Raw genomic sequence first — 21,671 nt, 5'->3', positions numbered from 1 at the left:
TCCTGTGCTCTGTGAATGCTGATTTAATTCAGGCCTGGCAAGGCTGAGTTGAGCTCTGCTGGTGGAGCTGCCTGGGTACCTGTTTGCCTGCTCCAGCTTGTTCCTGACCCTGAGAACTGGCACGGAGCCCCTCCTGCTCCCACAGCTCCCTCTCCTCCCTTTCCCACTGAAAGGCAGCTCAGTGGTGCCCAGAAAAGCCTCAGTTTCCAGCCAGCCACACAACTCCTGGGTAATATTCAACTTTGTGTGAAGGGTGACTGGGAAAAAGCTGTTCAGGTTTATACAACAGTCAATTCTCTGTCAGACACCTCACAGGCAGCACCACACCCAGCTCAGCTCTCTGCCCTCCCACCCTCACCCAGAGCCAGCAATTCCAAATTGTGGAAAATCCCAAAATCCCATCTGAGGGCACCCAGCTGAACTCTGCACTGCTTACCTGTGACTGCACTCGATTTAACACCAAATGAAAAGAAAATTCAGCCTGGAAGATGGTTCTGTGGAATAGAACTCCTCTTTTTGAGTCAGAGTTGCCACATCCCAAAAGAATTTCCATTCCCTGCTGCTGCTGCTGGGAGCTGAGGGGGCAGGGAAACCAAGAGGGGAACATGCAGGACCTTCCAGCACTCTGCCTGCTTTCCAGTCCTGTGTCTTGACAAAGAAAACTCTACACAAAGTCTGCAAAAAGCTTTGAACTCCTCAGGCAAAAGAAATTCTGGAAGGGCTAAATATTAGGATAAAAGAGCCAAGATGAGATGCCTGAAGGATTCTCAGATCAAAGTACAAAATTATCCAAAGAAGCTGCACTTCCCAATTTGTCCATTTACACAAACCATCAGGTAGTTTCCATGATGGGGTTAGATTTGGGGATTTTCCTTTAAATACCAGTTTTATCAAAACCTCAGTAAAACACATTGTGCAAACAATGGCACAGAGATGCTGAAAATCTGCTTCCCTTTCCTTTGTGGGCTGTGCTCCATCTAACTCACTGCCACAAGCCCCTTTCATGCATCACCCACTCAACACAAACCCCCAGCTCTGCTCTTTCCTTCAGGCAGCATCCTGCAAAATGATGGAAAAGATCACAGCCTGATAAATTATCTGTAATTTGTGCATAGATGGCTGTGGATACATAAATGATAGCAAAGGGCTGAGGCAGAAGGGCATCTTGATAAAGTACCTGTGAATTTTTTTATCCTGTACCAATGTCTGCTCTCAAAGAACTGTTTGAAATTAATTTAAACTTTATTTCAGATGACAGGGAGCAGTCCCTCTGTTCTCTCCTGGCTACTTACTGTTGAACAGGGTCCAAGGTTTGTAAGGTCCAAACCAAAAACTCCTCCTGAGCATCCAGTAACTCCCCCGAGCTTGCTGAAGTAGTAGAAATAATCTCAGGAAAACACCCCAAAGCATAAGAGGAGTTCTTTCCAGCCATTTTGGTGAGGATTAGTGGATGCAGAAGGGGAGGGAAGATCAGATGACTTCTAATAAAGAAGCAAAGAATGAGAGGAGCTGCTCATTTTTCTCAGTGAGAACACACAAGCACAGCCCAAGTGTGTGTTTCTTATTTTCTGTTTCATGTACATAAATCAGTTCTCAAACGCACCCAGGGATCTGACAATCATTTCCCCCAGACTTCTGTTTTAAGCCCAGCACACATTTTTTGTGGTTATTTTGGAACTATGACAGTCTTTCAGGGTTTTTATTTGTTTGGGTTATGGCTTTTTGGAGGGAGTGAGTGGGGGATTGTGTAAGGGTTTGGGGTTTTTTTTAGAACTTCCTGCAGCATAATCTCTTTGGACTCTGTATCCCAGACAGAGAATTTGCTGCAGAACATCTACTTATATCCCAGCCACACAAAGAACAATCACAACAAGAAGTATTGTACTCTCTGCTATAAACACTGGTAGAACAAAATAGTAAGATTAAGGGGGAAATAGTTAAAAATAGAACTCTTTTCTTTCCAAAGGAAATAACATGATTTTCACCCCAGCCTCTCTTGTCATTGTTACAACAATGGTTCATTTTAGGCCATATCTGACTGCACTTGGAATCAGGAAACCCTGGCACAAATGTGCTACAGCAGCTTGTGCTTTGTTTGCACTGAATGCCTGGGCCAGCACTGCAGGTTTTGAGTGATTTGCTGGAGGTTAACAGAGCTGTTCCAGGGGTAAATTTTTCCTGGAGCACAATTCCAACCACATCCCAGTGCTCCAGAGCACTGGAAACTCTGCACTCAGGATAGTGAGGGTGGCTTGTTGCAGTTTCTCAGCTCTCTGGATAAACTTGGCCCAGTGACCAGCTGCTGCTCAGGCCTGGATCCCAGCTTCATAAAGGAGGGATGTGTGCCAGGAAAGCACTGAACAGCACATTTCCAAGCCTTTATTCCCAGGGAGATCCCTACCATTGGCTTTGCAGGAATCACGACTCAGTTCTCAGGATCTGATTTCTAAGAGATTGGGGTTTTTTAATCTATCCATCCCCCTTAGCCCTAAACTACCATCCCTGGAGAACATGGATAGCTTACCTGCATCCCCAGAATGCATCTTCACTGCCACCACCCATACAGTGCTTCTCTTCACACCACAGCAAACACAAAATTCATGTTGAGGCTGCTTGCTTCTTTCCTAACTAATATTATACTTTGGTATTCCTGTTATTTTTCCCAGACAAAAGCTAAAAAGCCATTCCAGGCTGTTTTCAATATCGACAGACAGTAAGGGAATGCCTCTACTCCTGCAACATTAGTGGTGCAAAATCTGCCATCTCTTCCAACTCCATCTTTTCCAGTACATGACACAAACAAGAAGTCACCTTTCTTTTATATATTTCTAAAGTCAAACCAGCTCAGAGGAAGCACAGGAGCTGGAGAGAAAACTGCCCCACCATGGCATCACACATCCACATTTCCTCCGATAAGCAGCTTCTCATTTTGCAGAATCAAGATTTCTCCTTTTTTCCCTTTCTTTGTCCTTTTGAGTTTGGATTTTTAACTCTTCCATTTTAGAAGAACAGCTGCCTGCATTTCACGTTGGTCCTCTGGGTTTGCACCTCCTCTGCATCCAGAATCCCTTCCAGACAGGCTCTTGAGTCCTCCAATTTAATTAATACTCTACCCTGGGAAGGGGGAAGGACACCCCCTGATAAATGTTCATTTTGAAAAACAGCTTAAATGCTTTCTGCTCAGCATCAGGAGTCTGAGCAACCATTTGAAAAAGTGAGGTGGGAAGCGTGGTCCTTGTCAGAGAAGTGGGTGCTTTGATGGAAACAGGGAACAGCATCTCACCCCCATCTTCCTCAGGACTCAAACAGTGAAAATAAATGTTACAGCTGGGCAGTCCCCACCACAGTAGAAATTTGCTATATTAAAGCTGTACATTATCTTGTCAGCATGCAGAGCTCTTGCTTAGCCAGTCCATGAATGTTAATGAAATCCCCTCTGTGTTTCCCCTGCCCAAGTGCTGATTCCATTCTGAGGCAGCAGGCTGCTGGCAGCCACAGCACTCAGCCTTCCCCAGCTGTGTGGGAGAGGGAACAGATCCATCTTTCTCCAGCTCTGCAGCAAAGTTTCATGCTCAGGGCTCTCTGTACCTCTCAGCTGAGGCTGCTGGAGACTGTAGCTCTTCACTTCTGGTCTCTGCTTTAGGATTCCTTCCCAACTTCCCTCTTCCCCAGAGCTGTAGGGGAATATTCTGGCCAAGAGAATGCTCTGAAGACTATGATGCTTGGTCTTCCTGCCGGGATGATTTACAAGCATCTTCAAACCTCTGGAATCCTTTAAAATTAAAAAACCTTAAAACTAGGTTTACAAAATCCAAGACTGTCTTCACACTCACTCCAACCACTCCCTTAAGGAATTCCAGAGGTTGGAATTCACCTGCACTGGAGTTCCTCCCAGCTGCTCAATCACATCAGCAGCTCTGGCAAATGCTTCCCAGGCAGGGGAGCCTGGAGTTCATTCCAGCATGGGGATTCCTCAGAAAAACATAAATCTCATCAGCTTTTGAACAAATGGCATTTGTGCTCAGAGACAAAAATAACACCAGGGAGTACCCAAGAGTGACTGCTTTCCTTCCCTTAATGTATCTGGGTGATGGAAGAAATCAGAACAGAGTGGTGTGCTGCTGAAGTGACCAGAAGAGAGGGCACTCTGGGGATGGTCAGCTGTTCTCACACTGATGTTCCAGAGCACTGATGAGCAGGGGCTGCACACTGACAGCACTGGGAACAAACACCTCCTTTCTTCACCCCTTCCACCAAAGAAGGGAAGTTCCAGGTCAGAGTCACCTTATCAGGACAGCAGATGCATTAGCAGAGGAAGGAATCAATCCAGTCAATAAAGGAATTGATACCTGTCTATAGTTAGAAAATGCCTTTTACAGAACAAGCTGTTCTTCTGGATCACTGAGAAATGGCAGAGTTTTATTGAGTTTCTAAACACACAGCTACATGTATAATTGATATTGTCTCACTGCCAGGCATCTAGAGTGTTTTAGGATTTTAAATATTCCTTTCTTTTGCTGATTCCTTCTCAAGAATGGTTCTAAAAGCTATGGGGGAAAGAGGAGACATGGAAAAGAGTTAGGATTTTCCTCTATAATGAGCAGGGGGCTGGTATACAAAGTTTAAAGTGGTGGATGCAGTGACTACTCAGAATCCATTGCGCAAGAAAACGGGATTCAGGTTTCCCTTTCTGACCCTCTGTGGGGCAGCAGGACAGGACAGATCCTCAAGCAAAAATATCCATCCACATTGCCAATAGTCACCGAGGCTGCTGGGCACACAGGCCTTGCACATGCAGAGTACCATGGCAAAACACAAACTGGATTTCCTTGGGATCAAGCCCACCAAGAGATGCATCCCAACCACTAGGGGGAAGCTGGTGCCAAGGACTAAGGGGCTGTTCCAAAGTAAATCCCATGAAAGGTGGGCAGACCTGAGCCTGTGGCACTGAGCTCCCCTCTCCTGGCTGCCACACTGGAGGAGGAGCAGGGAAAGGCACAGCACAGTGCTGAAGAGGAACACACAGTGGGGATCAAAATGCTTCAGCTTGATGCTGTTTACTTGTTATTCCCTTTTTTGAGAAGTCCAAAGGTGGCACCAACTGTGCAGAAAGACTTGGTGTGATGGAGAAAATATTTTCTTGAGGATGTAAAAGCTCACAAATATTCCAAGAAGGAACACCTAAATTTCACTTCACCTATTCCTTGAACAGATATTTCATTAAGATGGGATTCACAGCACGAGACAAACTCAGTGGTATCATTCCAAGTAATCAGTTTTCTCAGCAGGTCAAATAAATAATGAACTATGAGCCTTTTTTTACCACTGATGCCATCAAGAAGTGAAAATGTTGGCAAGCTGCCATGTTTAATTCTAAGAGTATTAAAAAATAAAAGATACCTAGCAGATATAATTCATACTATCAATACTATAGTCTCTTAATCCTTCACCTCATCTCAAAAATAATTAAAAAGTGGGATTTTTGATGTGGGTAACTAATTTGGATTTTTTTTCCAGCTTACTCTCTCTAATACTATCAAAAGTTAAACTTCTAAACACACAATTTTCCAGCTCTTCACTTATGCAGTAAACCTGTTTCTCTGAGAAGCATTCACAGAGTAACAGAAGAAACAATGATTTTTTTTGTTTTATACATCAACAGACAGCAGGTATAAAAGCTGAAAAGGAAATATAACTCTTAATTTTTGAGGAGAAGATGAAGGAAACATTAGGATTTTTGTAACAGATGAAGATGGGCCCCAGAAGCAAAACAAAATCAAAATAAGCACCAGAAGAATGAAGGTGAATTTTTATGTAGTCTTGTTCCTCACGAGTAACAAACAGCCTCAAGTTTACTTTGGTGTTACAGAGCTGTTATAAATCCCATTTTGCACCATTTAAAGTTAGGAACAGCAGTTTGAAATGAACAGAATTTCACTCTTCAGATGCAGCACAAGCTGCATGTCAGCACGTGCCCCTGCTTGCTGTTTCTAGGAAAACTAAAGGCAGATTTTTCCAACCACAATTCAATTACAATTAATGTAATGGCAAAAGCTTTGGCTTTATTACCTTTCATTTGAATTTCCAAGTAATCCCTTTTTTTCCTCTTGGATATTTCTGAGCATAAAGTGCACAGCTTTTCTTCAGTTAAAACAGAAATAGCAGAAGATCAATACAGGTTTTCATCAGAACAATAACAACAAAATCCAATATGTCTCATGGAACCATAATTTATGCTCTCCACAGAGGTGATTTTCTATTGGTAAAGTCACTAAGACTTTCTTCATGAATAACTTTCAGTTGGGAATTGGGTGAAGTCACCTGGAAAAGCCACCTATCCATCACAAACCCATGAGTTTTCACCATTTGCCATAAAAACATTGCCAGGAACACAGAAAAAATCCCCAAAACATTATGCTTGCCAAGCACTGCCTTGAAATAAGAAGGTCTCCATAGTTTGATTTTTGATGCACCTCACTTTACTGACCCACCTTTGCACTCAGAAGTGATAAAAAGAAGGTGCCAGGGGAGCTGAAAAAACAGAGATGCAAGATTTGATACAAAGGCTGCTCAACATCATTTCAGGGAATACAGAGTGAGACACCTGCACTCTTTTCACATCCCTTGCAAGGGATGAAAAACATGAAAACAGCCCAATGTCAGCAGTAATGGTCACACCAGAAAGGCCAGGATTAGTACACAAGGAAAATCATCTGGAGCTGAAAATGCTGCAGTATATGGAGAGGTAGAAATGATCATAATATTTTTACAGCACTTCCTAGAAAAGCCTTGGGCAGCCCAAGGAATGAAGCACCTCAGTAAAGGAGAGTCTTTTGTCAGGATCATTACCCAAGCACCAAGTTCTTCCTTAATTAAGAGATCCCAAATGCTCCTGTACTTCCATGGGGCTGCTCCTGACAGCACCCTGAGCAGGACAGGCTCCTGCTCACTTCTGTCCAGAAAAGATGCCACATGAAAGGTTTCTGGAACCTTAATCCAAGTTCTCCTTGCTGCATGGAAGGGGTTTGCATATGATAAAATCACCAGGATTAATCACAGCACAGGGCAGAAGCACCTCATGGCCACTGAGCCCGAGGTTGTGCTCAGAGTCACAGGGCAAAAATAGTTCCCAGGAGTTGAAAATCTAAGTGGTTAAGGCAGAAAAAGCTACATTCTTATTAAAAATAAGCCTTATAGGCACACTATCATATACATAAATAATGACCTAGCCTCGATTTCAAACTGATCTTATCAGTGTTTTTACCTTCTACTTCAGAAAAGAACTACAGTGTGACTAATTGCCCCAGGGAAAAAGAAAAGGAATTAAGAGCAGTCCCTTTCAATAGAAACAGTACCTCTTAATCAATGCTTTAATGTTTTATTAAAACTGCTGCAATTAGGGAAATGGCAGAGCCCAGATTCACACCTTACCCTCAGGTCTCCTTATGGCTTTGAGTAAACAAACAAGCGTTTTCAATTTTCTTTTAATATAATTAAAAATTACATCCTTTGGGCCAGCAATATCCTCTGTCAAACACTGAGGTGTTAAAACTGTATCAGTAATTTTCTGTCTGGCTGCCAATATCCAGGTGTAATTTAGGCCTATGTGAAATTAAGGAATCTGAATAAATTAAATTAAGGATACATGAGGTAGAGTTCCACAATTAAGAAGGAAATTAATGCACCTAATATTTATAGTATAACATAAAGAATTACTACAGGCAGAAGTAGAAAGCTTGGAATTTCCGTGAATAAAAATTCCTAAATCTCTCAAGCTTGCACCCTAAAAAAACAGAACAACAATGTAGGTAAGTAGGTAAGTGTCCCAGGCAAATGAATATTGAGTCTTAATTCAATACAATGTAACACTAATTTGTAAAAGGCCAATTCTCAGCTAACCACCATGTGCCTTTGATTAGATTTATTTTATTACCTGTATTTAGAAGAATCACTTTTCTCATCAGTCTGGACTTCAGGAAAGCACTACAAATAAGGAGCTGGTTAAAATGGAGACAAGAATATCCCTGTAGGATGAGACACATGAGCCAGGGAAGAGAAAAATTGGAAAGCATTAGGCTAAAGGAAGGCTGAAATTGATTTCATTTAATAACCTTTGAAATGAACACTGGAGAGAGGGAGGAAAGGCAGAGGAAAGGAGGAGGGCTAATGGCACAGGCCTGGGAGGACTCAGAGCTGGATGGCAGCAGCTGCTCTTCACCGCTGGCTGCCAATTCTTTTGGATTTGATACAGTTGCCAGAACAAAGTCGTGACAAAATACAATAAACCACAATTCCTTGCCACTTCTGAGATGAATTGACAGGGTTTTTAACAGCATGTAGATGTCTGCCAAAACACCGAGCCTAACTTTCTATAAACTCACTCTTATTGTGTGGAAGCAGACATTTTAAAAGCCACAAAAATGCCTCACAGGTCACCTGTTATGAGGAGGTAGATGTATTTCTTATCATTTTCATGGTGACTCTAAACACATGGCAGCCTGAAGGCTGATGCTCCTGGACACTGCAATGAAGCAACTTGAGTACAAATCTGCCCCTGGAAATGAAACAAAAGTCAGTGTTTCTGAAGGCCTATCCATATCCAATTATTAAGGCAGTGTTAAATGGCATGATTAAGGAGCTCCCTTTGATAGCTGGTATTCCTGATTGCAACAGCACTGCAGCCAAAGGGAGATTGCAGTGCTCAGAGCAATCTCTGCTTTTCTGCAAGGACAAAGTGTTAAAACATAGACAAACAGACAAATTGGTGTTTAAAGAGAAGATATCATCACTCCAGCCCACCTGGGAGGAAGAACATGGAACAACAGATGAGCCAAAATCATCCTGCCATAAAAGGAGAGTTCCCTGACTTCAGGAAATCTATCCCAATGTTCCTGCACATTGCAGATTACAATAACACACTTCACAGTCTGGTAGAGGTGAAACAAGGCTAAAGCCACAAAAACTGATGGAACATATTCATTTGGGGCAATTTATTATTTGCACTGCAAGTGTGTTTGTAGATGCTAAAAATCAAGTCTGTGGCAGGCACTCACATGGGTCACTATGCTAAAAGAGATGGCCATTTCTGCAGAGATAAGAAAGAACATGTGGTTCCTATTGCCAGCTCGGGGTCTCTTTTAAAACAATTTTCCTCAATCTGGTTTGCCTCACAATTACCCTAAATCCTGCCATGATTGCTCTCATGGAGCATTCACAGAATTTGGCTTCCCTTGAAGATGTATTTTCCCTTCCCCTGGTGACTGCCTTGATTATCGATTTTTGGCTAATCCCCGCAGCTACTAGAGAAAGGTTTTGGCAGGTTTCCCTGGAGGCTGCAGACCCCATTACCTTACCAACAGAGCATCCTTTCTGCCCTGAGCCCCAGGCTGGGCCCTGCCTGTTTCCCTGGGCACAGGGACCAGCAGGGAGAACATTCAATGTCCCCTGCCTGCCCAACAAGAAAAGGCCCAGCTGCCAGCCCAGCAAACCTGCCCTGGAGAGGGGCCTGGCTGGACACAGAGAAGGAGGAAATCCCCTGTCCCCAGCAAAATGTGCTGGCAGAAATCTGACCCATTGCATCCTCTCCTTGTTGGAGATCAGACTTATTTGAAAGACCCTTTTAACCAATGCAGAACTGTAATCAGAAAAGTGCAGTCATTAACACCTCTGACACAAGTGGTTGTGGCAGAGAAGGGGGATTCTTTTGTCAGAGAAATAACAGACCGAATATTCTATTAACAAATCTCTCCTCTGAAGACAGGGCTGCCAGCATGTAAGCTCAGCTCAGATCTGAGATCTGTGTGGCTAAACAGACAAGAAAAGCTTAAAGAACCTCCTTTGGTTAATATACTAAAATTTAGAACTAATACCTGGCTAGACCTGCCTGTGTGACAACCACTATGGTTAAAGTATTTTAGTGTAGTCTGGGGGGTTGTTTTTATTTTTGTTTGGTTGTTGTTTGGGGGTTTTTATTAGAGAAAAACAACAGCTGTGGATTTTTTTTGTTCTGTTGGTTTTCTTAAGGCAGAGAAGGAAGAACTGAATTACCAGTTTGGATAGACAAATCACAGAAATATAACCACAAAATGCTTTGGGGTGGAAGGAACCTCAAAGATCACCTACTGCCAACCCCTCAAATTTTTCTCCAAGTGAGTGCAAAATCTCAGAAGCCACAAAGGAAATACAAGAATGCTAAGACCTATTAAATAGAACTATTTTTTGTGTGTGTTTGGAATTGGCTATCCTGTTGAGAAGAGGGGTGAAGAGAGAGTGAAAGGATACAGAGCTTCTTGAGGAAGATCTGCGCCTTGTGCCCACAACTGGCAGAGAGCCCCTTTAAAAGGCGCTGTGCTGCCCTTGGTGTCCAGCTGCCCCTCAGGACAAGGGACGGACACGGTCTGGGTGCCAGCTTCTCCCGTCCCTCCCAGCCGAGCACTGGGAGCTGCGCTGCCAGGAGCTGCAGCCGCGGCCCCGAGCCAGGGAAGGGGAGGGGAGGGGAGGGGAAGGGAAGGGAAGGGAAGGGGAGGGGAGGGGAGGGGAAGGGAAGGGAAGGGAAGGGAAGGGAAGGGAAGGGAAGGGAAGGGAAGGGAAGGGAAGGGAAGGGAAGGGAAGGGAAGGGAAGGGAAGGGAAGGGAAGGGAAGGGAAGGGAAGGGAAGGGAAGGGAAGGGAAGGGAAGGGAAGGGAAGGGAAGGGAAGGGAAGGGAAGGGAAGGGAAGGGAAGGGAAGGGAAGGGAAGGGAAGGGAAGGGAAGGGAAGGGAAGGGAAGGGAAGGGAAGGGAAGGGAAGGGAAGGGAAGGGAAGCCCGGCCGAGAGCGCTGCAGGGCTGCCCGTCCCAGCGCTGCTCCTCCCCTCAGGAGCCGGAGCGGGAGCTGCTGCTCTCCCCACGGAGACCGAGCTCCATCCTTTGCCTTGCCTGCCTCTCCTCCCGCCCCGGCTTGCTCGGCCCAGCAAGGAGCCGGAGCTGTGTCCATGCGGAGCTTTATTCCCAGATAAACGCTGCTGGTCTCGCACCTGCAGGATCAGCAGGGGTGGGCTGCTCCCTGCCCGGGGCAGGTGATGGGAGAAGGGGAGCGCTGCTGCTCTGGGGTAACCAAGGGGCTGATTCACAGGCAGTAAATTGGAAATCGGTGCGAGAACCTGAGCTCCTGGTGACAGCCAGTGGCTCTGTCCCCAGGCACTGAGCCAGCCCGCAGGATCCGTGCGATTCCCACTGCTGCTTCTGCCTGGATCCACATGAAACACGAGAGGAAAAAAGCCACACAAAACAAACCAAAACCAAACCACAAATCCAAGGATTAAAAAAAAAAAGGAAAAAAAAAAAAAGAAAAGAAAAAAGGAAGCCAACCAGCCCAGGAGATCAAGTATTCCCCCAGTAAAATTCTCTGTTAAAATATTAAAAATATGTAGGCATTTACAAAGAGATGGAGACAGAGTTATCAGTGGTGCATGGAGATGTTTCTGACTGAGTGCAGCGGAGTTTTGCTTTCTAGCTGAGACACAAACCTCGGCACTCGGGGGTTAGGGAGAGGCAGGCTGACAGATTTAACTCCTGCAGCACAGCGGTTCCACCACGGTAAGGCTGAAACCTGATGCCAGCGTGACTTTCACACTTCAGAATGTGAATGCTGCCACTACCACATGCTTTAACTCTAAACACCACAGTTAAAGTGGCAGCTCATTTCCACGGCATACCTGGGAAAAAAGCCTCGCTGGAGAAGAGGCTCTTGGTTTATTTATAGGCAAAACAGCTGCTTTGTGCATTCCACGATCCAGGCTGAGCTCTGCTCCCAGTCCTGCATGGTCGAGTCACCTCGTGTGGATGTAAAACGTGGAGATCTTCTCCAGAGATTTTTTCACTGGATGAGACCCCTCCTGTGGAGCACAGCCCTACTGAGGATTTTCTTCAGTCATAAGAAAAATGATAATTTTGGATGGTGGTGGCAGACTAACCCAGACTACAACTTAGTAGTTGTAACATATTAAAAAACAAAATAGTTTTCCCAGCTGCCTTCCTCTCAATTTCCCTCCTGAAACGCTCATTAAATGTACAACAAACAAAAGCAAATAACAGCCTCCAGTGAAATTAATAGAGGAGATGAAGATGTTTCTCACCTGCACGTTGGAATGATTCCACTCATGCCACCCAGGACTTGCTACCACTGCTCCTTTTCTCCTTCTCTGTTGCTGTGCATCTGCCACCCTGCAGCTGGACTTGATAAAGTATTTTATGTACTTCTGGTAGTTCGCACTGGATACAGGAACGTGTGTCAGTACAAACAGGCATAAAACTCCCCCATGTTGTTACAAATACAAGTAGTGAGAACTTTTTCACATTCCCCACATTTGCTCTCACCTGATAATATTCATTGCCACTGCAAGTTTCCATCTCTCCCTAAATATTTCATCTTGTATGGATTCTCACTCTTAAATCACACCACTGAAACAGCCCACACTTCTACCCTCTTATATTTTTATGATCCTTTTAGAGAGGTTCTGTATCATTTATTTAGATTCATTATTGCTTTTCTCCCTTAAAAGCCACTTCATTTAATGCAGCTCCCACTTCCATTTTTCAATCCATATATAAATGGGATGGCTGTGTGCTCTGGCACCATGATGAACATTTTGCCAAGCAGCAAGCTGCAGTTCTGCCAGTCTCATGCTGGAGGAGAAATCAATGACAGATTCTAGATCCTTCATATGCACACAGACTACAAAATGTCAGACAAAAGTAAGCAAGCAATTCCCTTTCCCTGGAAGTCCAGTCCAGTATCTTTGCCCAGTTCCCAGAAGTCACCATAAATCAAGACACAGAAAGACTTCCTATTACTTAGAGTTTCAGAATGAATCTCTGCAGCATGAATAATCCCAAATGAACTGTCAGCACAACACACTTCCCAAAACAGAACATTTACACACACAAAGTGAAAGATTGGGAAAAACTGGTTGCTGGTAATTTAGACTCTCCAAATACATTTGGGAATATTCATCAAACAGGTTAAATCTGCTTTGTAGTTTACAGAGGCACACAGAACTCACACAAAATACTGAATGCTTGCACACACTCAGGTATTAACATCAATTTAAATGATCAGTTTAATTAAAGCAGGCAAGTTTAAGCACAGACAAGCCCTGCAGTGAATCGCTGCTGAACACGTATTAAAAAAAGACTGGGGAGGGGGTGGCAGCACTCAGCTGTAACTTTGCTTTTCCCCACTTCTTCCCCCAAACACACTCAGCCTGATCACACACAGTTTGTCCAAACAGGAGCTCTGTGTGGCTTTCCCTTCCCGTTGTTTTCCCTGCCTTCCTGAAAGCTGTAACAACTCCTTGGCTCCTTTTCCAGGCAAGGCTGCTCGTTTCTATAAAGGGACTCCGAGGCTGGCAGGCACAAGGCTGGCTGCAGTCTCCCTGCTTTGCCATCTCTTTCTGCAGACACTCACTCCAACGCTCGCCAGCCAAGCCAGGCATTTTCCTAAAGTTTATCTGTTCCATCTTAAGCAGCAGGTAAGATAAATTCCTACAGAGAGGATTCCAGCCCTCCCTCAGGTGATTCACGCTACATGAAAGACTTAAAAAGAGTTTTTCCTCGGAGCTGCAAGTCAGTATGGTGCACACAAAGCCCTGCTGATTTATTCAGCTCTCTTATCTGCCTCCTTTCACTCTCTCAGCTGATACAAGGCAGGCCAAGTTCACCGACGGCGCTCTGCTGTTCCCTTCCCCTTCAGAGGGAACATTCTCTGTAGCTATTTAGCAAGATGGCTTTTAAAAATAGGAACACGAAATCCAGTGCTGAGCTCGGGACAGCTACGGGAGACACAGCAGGTGCAAACATTCTCTTACACAGCATTTTCTGATGACATGACAAAGGAAAACTTTGCTTGCAAAGGTCTTCGAAGGACTTTCCAGGGTAATTTTCATCCCAGTGCTTTCCAGATATGGTAACCAAAATCCCTTTCAGTCTACAAGTACCAGAAAAATGTTTCAAAAAGCCAAATTGTACCAGACAAGACTGAGCTTCCTGAAGAGGGCCAGAAGGTGTCTGTGCCTTTTTAGTTGCAGGTTGTCCTCAAACTTCCCACTTTCACCCATTTATTACTGTCACAGAATTCCCAGTTAAAGATACAGTAAAGAATATAGTAATAAATATAAATAAAATAAATACTATGAAGCATAATATTATTGTTATTTATATAATATCATAAAAACAAATATAATATTCTATAAATAATATTTGTTTCTATAATATTTATAAATATTATATAAATAAAGATACAGTAAAAGTCTGTAATTTAAAGACAGCACAAGTTCAATATGTGGAAAAGAACTCAGAACAAACACCACCCAATTTAACATGGAGCTTACTGAAATGTGGAGTTTGGCCCAGACAGAGCCTTACATGCAGACATAGGCCTGTACTTGGTGTGATGATTCAAAAAGTCAGCTCGTGGTATTTCTAGACAAAATTTTCTGGATGAGAAACATGCTACTGTTTAATTTGGATTTTTTTCCTCTCTTGCCTGATGCTGATGATTTGGAGATGAACTTTTCATTTTCTACTCTCTGCAATTTTCCTGTGCCATTGAATGCAGCATGTTAAGGTGGCAGTTGGTTGATTGTGTTGAACCTATTTCAAACCCAGCCCAGGTCAGCCTACAGATTTCCCTGCTCTGCAGGTACTTCCACACATCCCTTGGCTTTTTCTGCTCAATGGCAGGAGCAGTGGGGAGCAGGTTTGTTCCCTGCAGAAGCAGACCCGAGGTTTGGACAGGATACCCCAGGCAGGGGAGGGAAGTTAAAGATCCACTATCCACAAGGAGTTCTAAAGTGAAATTTCATCTCAGCCCAGCCCTCAGAGGGTCACCCACCCTTCAGAAGGCAGCACGCTGATTAAATGGCCTTATGCACTCCTGCATGAGCATCTTTTGTCCGTCCTGGGGTGCCTTACAAAGAGCTCCACTGCTGACAAGATTTGAGAGTGCTTTGGAATTGGTTACAAAAGGCTCACAGACAGCAACGAGCTGCACGAGGCTCCTGGTTGAGAAAAGAAAGCTGGGAGAGGGGAAATTATCTCTCACTGAAGAGTGAAAGGTTTTTACCATAAAACAACAAAGTTGGCATTTTCAAATTACAAAGCAGTACCTTGGAATGGAGTATAAATGCTATTAAAGATCACTAGAAAGAAAAAAATTGTTTTGCCAAGCACTGACAGTGATTATAAGTTATTCACACGTATTTTGCTTCTAATTTCTCCCTACAGCTTTATTTTCAAAGACCTCAGACAGCTTCTTGCTCTAACATTTTAGGAACAGGCATCTCATCTATTCCAGCCCAATAAAGCACCAAACCTAAGTCAAGCTCAGCTCCATTCATTATCAGGTACAATAATGTTGCAAGCCAAAAATTGTAAGGCAGATTTTGGAAATAAGACAATGCCTATTTACAAACAAACATTAACTACAGCCTCACTATACATTTTTTCCCCACAGTTTTCAGGTTTGCAATCTGTCTTCCCAGTCTTTTTTCCTCAAACTGTACCAAGCACTAAGAAGTTCTTAGTGGCATCTTTCAAGCTAAACACTCTACACCAAAATGCTCTCAAAATACACATTTTTTAAAAGAGAGAATGATTTAGGCACATGAGTGTTTTTCAGATTCCTTGTGCTTAAAATATTCTGTTAAACTACCCAGAATTCAAGAAGTTTTAGAGATGCTGATTTTACTAATGCTGACAAATATGGCAAAAAGCCAAATCTGCCTCCTCCAGGCTCCAGAAGGTCAAAGAGGAATAAATGGAGCCATGAATCAGCCCAGAAATGTGGGATTAGAAGATGTGCAATCAAATCTTGGGCTCATTAGAGTCATTACAGCAAAACTCCCATTGCATGTCTTCAGTGGGTACAGGGGGAACCCTTTCCACCCAAACCATCCCGATGAAGGCATGAACCACTCCAATCTCCAGTGCTGCAGAACACTGGATCTCAAAGCAGCAGAGCAAATTGCTAAATCCTCCTTCAGGGCAGCTCTGCTTTCTGTTGGCAGGCAGCATGCCTGGAGTATCAGACATTTCTCCCTGCCTCCCATTCCCTTATTTGACTCTGCTGACCCCAGCTGAGATATGGGAATCTCATCTCACACTGCTGCCCAGCCCTCACTGTCCCAGACACCCCTGCTGGGGTGGGGGATTTATTTACAGGCACAGGAGTTCAAAGGGGTTGTACTGCTTTTTATTAAAAACCAGATTCTCTCCAACCTGCAGGTGTCAAGGCCATTCTCCTGCAGTTCCTGCTCTGCTTCATGGGCTACTCGTGCTGTGAATTGATTCATCATTTTGTTGGCAACTAGAAAAGCTTGTGTAATCTGCAATTCTACTCAGCTATGGACAGAAATGAGCCCAAGAACTTACAAAAACTCATTTATCACTGCAAATTCATCATCAACAAATATAGAATATTAATTTATCTTGCATGCTATTGAAATAACCTGCTAAGCATTAATATACAGGCAGCAACCAGTGGCTTAAGGGAAGTTCTTTCTTCTAACACATCCAGTAGAAGCTTAAAATCCTTTTGCCACCTAGCAGAGAGGTCTTTTTTGTGTTTAAAAATAGCACTAAGAGAAAAAGACTTTGATTCCTCAGCACCAAGTGCTTAAGGATGTTTACAAGCAATTGATAAAGCCCAAGAATGCAGTGCAACACCTTCTGAGCAGTTACAACCAGAACTCTGAGGACTTCTTTTGGTGCAGTTTTTAACCAGCTCTTTACAATTCTTCTTACAAAACCTTGGTGTTATGTAAGAGGGAGAGGTCTGATTCCCACAAAAAGCTTTGTAGCTCCCCTAAAACTGGGATGAGTGATCCTGCTGGCCAAGCAGCCCCAGACAAAGGAAGTTTGTGCAATGGGTGTCTATTTAAACTATATTACTAACAAACATTTTCTCTGGATGCTCTTCTTATCTTTTGAATAACCTCTTAAAAACAGAAAGAATTGTATTTTAAGGATGAATAAATAAGTTGTTATTGTTATCATCATCATTGCTGTTCTTATATCCTACTGATGAGGGTAATGGCTATGGAAAAGTGTCAGGAAAAATGAATCTCAGTAGCTACAGAAAAAGCTCTTTAAAATCTGAAACTGATCTGTGCACAGGCACAATACAAAAATTCAAGCAACTCTGGACTAGTTTCAAGTGTTCTTACCAAGGAATTTCTGTTACAGATGTAGCAGTGGTAGCTGCAAATGTTTGGAGAAAGCAAATTACAACTTTAATAAGATTGCTGTGCATGGGTACCCACCAAGGAACAAGCAGGAGTACATTCATACAGTGCAGGGACAAATCTCCTCAAATAAGGAGAGCAGATAATTAAAAATACACATCCCCCACTGGAACAGGCCCTGCAAAGGGAAAGAGGACTCTCTGTGGACAAGAAGAAACATGAAGATGAGTGAACATGCAGACTGGAAAGACTAAATCACCACAAAAGGAAATTGGTCAGAGAACAGAAGCTGCAAACAAGGGGAGGGCATGCATTTGTTCAATTTCACTGAAAGTCTGGTTTTCTACCACGACCTTGGCTGTTGGCTGCTTTAGCTGCAGTAGCAAAACAAAAACAAAACAGGAAATTCCACAGCTGTCTGAATCAAAAAGTGCTCAGAAAAAAAAAAAAGGAAATTACAAAATTTGAATGATTTTGGCAGAAATTCAAGCAGAAAAATTGAGTTCAGTCAACATTTTTGTAATTTCTTTAAAAATCCTTTAAAAGATATTTTTCTAATTGGTATTTTATTTAAAAGTTTTGCTGAGGTTTTAAATCTTGCATTTACAAAACTGAGCATAACATTTAGCTTTTAATCACTTAAAAGTTGCTGGTAGTGTTTTAGCAGTTGTTTTTTTAGTATTAAGTAACTTAAAACTGCAAAATCTCCGTGAACTCCATTCACACTGAATGTGTGACAGCATCTGTCAGCCTGAATTAGTTTTATTTTGGGATCATGCTGATCAGAATATACCAACAAAGGCACTAAAAAGCATCAAAGCAAAAACAATCACCTCTGAATTAGGAAGCCTCTTGCCATCAGTGGCTGCTGACTTTTCCTTGGGGACTGGGCAGGTGGAAGCCTCCCTGGGTTGCATTTTTTGTGTGCACTCAGAGCACTCACCGACTTCAACCAGGAACAGAGGGGTCAACACCTGTGCAAAACTCGAATGGAACAAGCAATAAAGCTGCACAATGTCTAATGACTGCAAGAAAAATGCTGTATTCCTCCTTGGTGTGTAACTTATTCAAGCACAACCCTGAAGAAAATTATCAATGTGTCTTTTATAAATGTCTTAACACTGTTACCACATAAAATGTACCAAAAATAGGTGTTGCATGTGAGTTTCACAAGAAATAAGTTTAGTGACTACTATTTTTTCAGTTTCCTTTATAAGTAGCAATGCAGGACCAGGAAATTTGACCTTTTTTATTGTCCCAACAAGAGAAAAAAATGTTTCTCTGTAAAATAAAGGCTAGTAGATAGATCGAAAATATGGTAGAACAAAAAAAAAAATCGTATCTGCAGCTAAAATACGAGATAGAGTTACACAAGGTGGGGAGGAAAGTAAAAGAAATCTAAATTTTCCTATTTGAACAAGCACTTGTGTGCCTGTTTCACCTGCCAGCCCCAGCTGTGCACAGCACTTCCACACACTCCACTCACAGGCTGCTCCCATTGTCTTGGGGGACTTTTGTTTAGTCTGTGCCTGATGGCTGCATTTGAAAATCATAATAAAAGAGAACTCTGCATTATCAGAACTCATGCCAAGCAACTATAAAGAATTGTGATGGCTCTTTCATTTCACATGAGGCTTTAATCTGCAACAATTACCTTCTTCCAGCATGTGTGTGTTCCCCTTTGTGACTGACAGGGAATACAAAAGCCAGGATAAGTGATATTGGCTCCAGGCCACGTGGACATGACCTTTTCATGGAAATGTTTAAAGCATTGGCTGCTCCTGAGGTTTAATCCTCAGTTCCTCACTTGGGCACAATGCTTACAGGTCTGGAATTTTTCCTGCAATGATTAATTGAGGCATTTACTTCTGCTCCCTTGCTTTCACAGGCAATATGATCACGTGTGGCTGACACCTTCATGAGATCAACAAAAAAGAGGCAGAGATGCAGTTATTTCTGCATTTCTTTCATGTCACAACTTCTGATTATCAGGGGGAGGTAAAACATCTGGAACAGAGTTAATATGCTCCAAATAATGCAGGGTTCTTTGCAAAACTGTTCTTCCAGTAAAATAAGGAGTCCTTCACCACTAGGCCCACTGCTAACATGATTATTTTAACAAGATGTCACTGTAGCTACTGTGTTGTTATAGTAACTTCTCATGGGTTTAGATTCTTACTGCTTTAAAACTAAGTAAATTAGCATAAGATGAAAACATATTTCACTGAGACAATTCAGTGCCCACTACCACAAATATTCAAGAATCATTTCTAAATGACAACTAGGTGCCATTTTCAGTTTATGGCTGATTTGTAATTTTTTTTTTACCTCTTACCCAAATGATCCTAGATATCCTTGGCTTCTGAAGTTGCTGGAAAGCACAGAATTATCTGGAATCCAAGGCTGCAAACAAAGCTCTTGGATTCCACGTGGCTGTAGATACAGGCAATGTCACAGCAGAAGAGTTGATGGGCTTGTACTGATAAATCTCCCTAAAGAACTCAGGGGAACCCCAACCCACCTGTGCTACCACTGAAAATCACCCCTGTGGGGGAAAAAAAAAAACCAAACAAACAAACAAAAAAACCCAAACAAACATGTAAATTGTATGTTAGTAAAGAGCTGAATCCCTGCTTATCTCTGGCTGAACTCAAAGCTGCCACTGAAACAGAGACAGGTTGTTCTGGAGCAGTCCTTCCCTCCAGGATACCAATGGGATCTGCTCTGCTTGCAGGGGAGAGGGATCTTCTCCCAGTGCCTGCACTGGAGGGAATTTCCCATGCAGTGTTCACAGGCTGCAGTGACTGCCACTGCTGCAAGCAAAGGTGAGTGCAGTGCCTGCAAGATGTGCAAGGCCACTGAAGCAACTCTGCCAAGGCACAGCAAAATAAATTCTTTTGCTGATCAACTACAATTACAACACCTAGGTAAATTTCTCTATTTAAAGATCAAAATGTAAAGAAGAATATATTTGAGGTATTTTCTTCTTATATCAGATTTCTGTAACTTACACAGATGCCTGCTCTTCCAGAAGGAGCCTCCCCCAGCAAGGGTCAGAGGGTGGTGTGGCATAAAAAAGCCAGGGGAATCACATGAAGGTAAGATTTAATTCTTCAGTTTAGAAACAAGTGGTGTTCCAATTGTCAAAGCTCACCTTCAGTAATGCCCACAGGGCAATGAGGTTAAAAGGGACTGCTCACAGCTGCTGTTTGTCCTGGCCACCACTCTTGATGCAAAACTTCCTCTCTAACACAGAGTACCAGCTCCTTAATGAGGCTTTTTTTTCTGAAAAGTTTGAACAGCACAAATATTCAAGAGACATCTGAAAGCTCAGAGTCGCTTTTCACATCCAGAACACTCAGTGAGGCATCACCCAACCTGAGAGCAGCTGTTCCGACCTTAAAGTTTCAACCCTCTGCGAGCTCCTAACCCCACCGAAGGTGGCAGCTCTGCACAAAGGCTTGGCCATCCCAACACAATGAAGCCTTAAAGCTCAGTCCCTTCCCAGTATTTCAGAGTGTGGCAAACTGCTTTGTAGAGTGGCAAACTGCTAATTAGCAAGTTTGACAAGTAGCAAAATATTTGTGGGCTAATTGTTGAGCAATTATTTATTCAAACCTGAATTCTGGAATTTCTCAAAACTTCTCCTGTTTTCCTGTGGTTACTCTGGGAGAAGCAGAGCAACTCTCCAAAAGTCCCCCAGTAAAATGCCATGAAATTTTATTACCTTTGACCAACCATTCTTGCCTGCACCTTTCAGCTGTGCTGACACAATCAGAGAAGAGAATTGGTGTTTATTGACCAGAGAAATCACACCCACAAATTAAGGATAGTGCTAAACAGACCATTCTGTAGGTAATTCTCAGCCTCCTCTTCTGAACAAACCTGTGATCTACTGCCAAATTTATTCTAGCATTGATTTAAAAGAGTTGGAGGATAAAAACCCTTAGTGACTCATTTTTAGTGTACATTTTTATACAGATGCATTATTGTTTATAAACTTTGTCAGTATAAAGAGACAAGTAAACGCCAGATACATGGTTTGGGGAAAAAAAAATCAAATCACCAAATTTCTGGAACATTCAAATTAACTCTTAGTGGCTTTAGCCTAATAATAATGAAAACCCTCACAAATTTGGTAATATTTACCAATATTTACCATCTCTGGTCACACTACAATTCATCAAACCTCTGCAATTAATTGTCTTGATGGAAATGAATCTGCTAAATGTGCAAATTGCCAGACACACCCATGGACAGGGTGAGAGGAAGGTTCTGCCTCTATTTTATTAACTTCTATGAACAATCTTTGATTTAAAGTGTTTAACTTCTTGCTAAACACTTGTAAATGTAGGATACTGAAATGATGAAGCAGCAAACAAACTGTAAATCAAAACCTTCAGTTTTTCTCATGTAACGGGAAATAAAATGTTACATCCTCAAAAATCTGTCC

The 21,671-nt window shown here is 42.7% G+C and overlaps 1 long non-coding RNA gene across 18 annotated transcripts in view; it reads right to left on the bottom strand.

Moving 5' to 3' along the window:
* Positions 1-21,671, bottom strand: part of LOC135297767 (uncharacterized) — a 64,473-nt gene that overhangs the window by 12,042 nt on the left and 30,760 nt on the right. For 13 of the 18 annotated variants that reach the window (XR_010359691.1, XR_010359692.1, XR_010359688.1 and 10 more), the window contains 5 exons: positions 12,113-12,248; positions 8,437-8,554; positions 7,934-8,024; positions 6,070-6,141; positions 437-4,547 (listed from right to left, as the gene is read on the bottom strand). This is a non-coding gene — a long non-coding RNA (uncharacterized LOC135297767). Of the gene's footprint in view, positions 1-436; positions 4,548-6,069; positions 6,142-6,491; positions 8,025-8,436; positions 8,555-12,112; positions 12,249-21,671 lie in introns of all 18 variants that reach the window. The other 5 variants (XR_010359696.1, XR_010359694.1, XR_010359695.1 and 2 more) reach the window with 5 other exon arrangements.

The sequence above is a fragment of the Passer domesticus genome, chromosome 3 (genome assembly GCF_036417665.1).
Source record: "Passer domesticus isolate bPasDom1 chromosome 3, bPasDom1.hap1, whole genome shotgun sequence".
Lineage (NCBI taxonomy): Eukaryota > Metazoa > Chordata > Aves > Passeriformes > Passeridae > Passer > Passer domesticus.
Note: the sequence above shows the minus strand (reverse complement) of the source record. Positions and strands in the feature narration are given on the sequence as shown.